Source organism: Octopus bimaculoides, chromosome 24 (genome assembly GCF_001194135.2).
Source record: "Octopus bimaculoides isolate UCB-OBI-ISO-001 chromosome 24, ASM119413v2, whole genome shotgun sequence".
Taxonomy (NCBI): Eukaryota; Metazoa; Mollusca; class Cephalopoda; order Octopoda; family Octopodidae; genus Octopus; species Octopus bimaculoides.
This window is the reverse complement of record NC_069004.1, coordinates 33351071-33356308: the sequence shown is the minus strand read 5'-3', so window position 1 is coordinate 33356308 and position 5238 is coordinate 33351071.

Genomic DNA, 5238 nt, shown 5'->3' with positions numbered 1-5238 from the left:
ATTCAAAGACCTCTTGAGCGGGATGGGCTACTTAAAATAATTCTATCTGAGCCCCCACCTGCAAGGTCATGCACTATTTATCTTGATATGAGGTCACCATGTCGCACATATATGGTTGTGATGCAATGTGCCCGGTGTACCCTTATCAGACGGGCACTCACGATGGGTACACTGGACTTGGAATATTTTACCCCAGTGTCACTTTGATGGCATGCACTGCTCTCTCACTCAATAGTAGTAGTAGTAGGAATAAAGGCACAAGGCCTGAAATCTGGGGGCAGGGGGACAAGTCGATTACATCGAACCCAGTAACTCAACTGGCAGTTAATCTATCGGCCCCAAAGCGATGAAAGGCAGAGTCGACTTCGGCGGAATTTGAACCCACAACGTAAAGATGGATGAAATGCCACTAAGCAATTTTTTCCTACGTTTACAATTCTGCTGATACGTCAGGGATTCCATCGATCTACTTGCTCTCAATAATAATAATAATGTTCATTGTACGTCCTTGATGTGAAAGAGGGACCCCCGACACACACTTCTTTTTTTGATAGGAATAAATTAGATTAATAATATTTAAATTCAGACAAATAAAAAATATCGGCGATCTTTCGGAGAAAGTCTATCAAAACTGACAGTATTTGTTCGGCAATTTCCGTGAACATTTTTTTATTTCTTTAATTTTTTTTTCTGCTGAATCTCGTTTATATATTTTAATGTGTATGTGTGTGTTTCCGTGCATTTGTGTATATGTTTTAACACAAATATGCATACAGACTGACAGACACACACACACGCGCACAGGCACACACACATACGGAAATTGCCGAACAGATACTTTTTTGATAGACTTTCTCCGAAAGATCGCGAAAGCATCTAAATAAACTGATAAAAAAATATGATTCTTTAGCTTTCAAATATTTCCTAACATTATAATTATGACTAAAGATAAGCGAAAATGCATCGTTGTTATATAATATCGGCTGATTAAAAAAAAAAAGCATTTCTAGGTAATTAAATTTACGAATGTTATAAAATAATTTTGAGAGTAAAACGAAAGTTAAGCACTTGAAAGTAATAAATGTGCTTCTGATATAAGTTAGATTAGAAAATGCTGTGTAATCTTCAAATGTCGCCTGTGTAATTAATCTTCAAATGTCGCCTGTGTAATTAATCTTCAAATAATACATGACGATCGTTGAGCTTACATTAGTTTTGCTTTCGGAAAAGTGAAAAAGTTTTGTTACGTAATGTTGGGGCATCCGTTATATTTTTCTTTCAACTATCTTGAAATGGTCTATTTGTTTGCTTTCGCACGCACATACACACACACACACACACACACACATACACACACACCCTCTCTCTCTCTCTCACACACACACACACACACACACACACACACACACACACACACAAATTCACTTTTACATCGAAAAGGTTGACAATGACTTCGAGGTATCGATTTGCACGCCTTCTTTACACTTTTACATATATATATATACGTAAAGAAAGAACGAACGTAAGAAAGATAGATAGATAGAGAAATAGACACATACATTTATAAATATAAACACATACATGCATACATACATATATACATACATGCATACATACATACATACACACACACACACACACACACACACACACACACACACGTACGTTCGTGTTTATTTACTAGTGTGTGTGTGTGTGTATGTATGCATATATTTTCTTCAGGGTGGAATCGCATAAAACAGACAAAAAGTTAAAGCAAAGAAACGTTTAACTGAATAGAAAAGAAAAAGAGAGGTAACCAAAGACAGTAAACATAAGCAGTGGTTCCGAACCATTTTTCTGTCTATGGACCCCTTTGTTTACAATTATATTTTGATGGACCCCCATAAACATTCGATATTTAAAAACTAATTTCAAAGATACTTTCAAAATTCCTATTTTGTTATTGAAACGGTTGAACTATGTAAAAGATTAGAGAAAGAAGCCTAGCTGTTTCTTGCAATTAACACATTTAAATCAAAACTTTTCATGAACCCTCAAAAAACTAGTGGATCCCTAACTTATTATTTTTCTAGCGTGGGCCCTACAATATCTTATTTGGGCCCTGATTGAGAACCACTGTGTTAATGGATTTACACATCACCAAAATTAAATTATATCACGGAAATAAAACTAATGTTGTAAAGTCAAGGACTTCCTTTCATTCTAAAATTCCACAGCAAATGTTTTTTCGTCCACTGTTGAATGTGTGGAACAAAAATATTTTTCATAGCTTAAATTCACAAAACATTTCCGAGATGGTGGGGGAGAGAGGGTAGATTGAAAAGCAAATCAGAAAACTCCAATTTTATCTGATAATATTTAAAAGTTTCTATTTTCACATGATGTGTGTTATTTCAAACATTTATATAACTTTTATAAGTTCACTGCTTTGGAAGTAAAAAAATGTGTGTACGTATATGTGAATGTGTGTGTGTGTGTGTGTGTGTGTGTGTGTGTGTGTATACATATAGACAGACAGACAAACAGATAGATAGATAGATAGATAGATAGATAGATAGACGGACTTATATATATGTTCAGTGTTTTGGAAATAAAGCATGACAAAGTATAAGCAAAAGTTTGTACATACATACATAAATGCATACATACATACATACATGCATACATACATACATACATACATACATACATACATACATGCATACATACATATATAGTGAACACATACAGCTATACAGAAAGACAGGCCTTATATAAGTTCTATGTTTTGGAAATAAAACCCAGGAATTTTACCCAAATATTTGCTGTTTGTGACTTATTTTCTCAAGTTATTTTTGTTGTGCTTTTTTCCTCGGAAGATTTTTTTTTTAGAAACAACTGTTATGTCATCAGACTTCACACATATACATGTTTGTGTGTGTATGTATGTGTGATATATTCATATACACATATATACATACATACATCACTTGGTATGTAAACACGCGTGCGCGCAGAATGTGTGTGCGCGCGTGTACACATTTATATAAGCATGTATATATTTGTGGGTGCGTATATATACATGTGGAAGGCTTCGTGTATGTATGTATGTATGCACGTACGTGTTCCCTCTGTAATGTGTGTTTCTAAGTAAGGGTACACCGCTCTATGACTGTCTAATTGCAGACACATGTATGTGTATGTATTTTCCTGTTATTTTTAAGCTGCAGCCCCTCTTTCACAGAACAGAGATGCTGACCCAATTTTAACAGGTTTTATTGTTGTTTATTTTCTTTTCAAAAGGGTAAGGGGGGGGAAGTATCTCTCTTTATCTCCCTTTTTCTCTCTCCCTATCTCTGCCTCTTTCTATCCTCCTCTCTATCTCTCTGCCTCTTTCTCGCTCGCTCTTGTGTGAATGCATGTATATATATATACAAGCGTATGTGTATGTGTGCATGCAGACATACACACATACACTTATCTGTTTCACACTGTCTATCTGTCTGTCTGTCTATCTATCTATCTATCTATCTATCTATCTATGAATATATGTGGGTATGTAGGTATATGTGTTTGTATGAATGTTGATACATATGTAATTATGTATGTCTATGTATGTGTGTATATATATATATATATATATGTACACACACACACACACACACACACATGCACACACACACACACACACATATATATATATATGCATGTATATTTGTATGTTCATATTATGTATGCATGTTGCAATGTATGTCTATATGTATGCACGTATACACACACATATATATATACACACACACACACACACACACACACGATAATTCCAGGGTGTAACAGCTCATCATAAAGACGAAAAAAAGCTCAGAGGAAGTTGTTAAATAAGTTCTTTGTAAGGTTTTTTTTTTTTTTTTTTTTTTTCCATAGTTCCTTTTACTCGTCACCCACATTTACACACACACACACACTCACACCTGAGAGAGAAAATTCTCCATGACCTTTTTAAAAAGGAAAACGTTTACTTAACTCACACTACACATCCAGGCTCTTCCTCCTACCACCTATCACAACAACCACCTTTCTTTCTCTCTCCTTTTAGTAAGTCGTACTTGACGCTGCTCCTCATATCAACGCTTCTCCCCCTCTCAAGCAACCCTTCTCCTTCACGACCCACACCTCACTTTTTTAACATCGGGAAAATAAAACATTATTTGAGAAAGAGAATGAATGTGTGGGGGGGGGGTGAAAGAAGAGGAAACAGAAAGAATAAAATAATTGAGATACGTTATAAGATCGATTGATCGATAGAAAGAGAGAGAGGGGGGTCAGATTAGGAATGAATGACAAATAGAGCAAAAGACGAGTGTTTCTGTGAATTAATTAATGAAATAGAAAGCATATGAGGAAGAGAGAGAAAGAGAGAGAGAAAATTGTTATCTGGCAGACGATATTACCTCTTTCAACTTCACTATCTTCCATCATGCAATGTGCATAGCTAATTAGTTAATATACACACATACAAACATATGAATACATGCGTATACATATATACACATGCATTCATAACGTACACATACATATACGTATATATACGTATATATTAGATATATTACACACACACGCGCGCGTTTTAATTGGTAGAAGTTACTAAATGACTCAAGGATCTAGTCTTATGCACGGCACTTATCAAGGTTTATTAAGTTCGTATGAAACACTTGGCCTTCGGACACACGGGGCAAAATATATAAATCTGTCGAATTTATTGTACCTCCAGGGTACGAAACTATTAGTGACCCTATCTTCAATTTGTGCTTATTAAATTATGCTTATCTCTCACCGTTTTGTTGATCCTACTTATAATGGAACAGCAAACTATGTATGTATGTATAAGTAGAAGAGAATCAATCCACGCAAGATATCTATAAAACACTGTATTAAACGAATTTGGTTAACTATATTCATCAACTGCCCCCCTCTCTCTCTCTCTCTCAATATATATATTATTTCTAACACCCTAGTCACAGCTGGCTAATGACACACAGTCTGTGTCCGTATATAGCATTTGCAAGGGAGATCATATGTTGGCATATAAACATTACTATATATATATATAATTGCTTGTTAGGACACTGTATTTCGTTTTGCAACCCATGATGCACTACCAAGAATATTACAGACTTATAAGTCAATATTGTATCCTACATGACTCTACTCTCTGAAAATCTGTACAAGATAAGTCTATAAAGTGATTATATATAT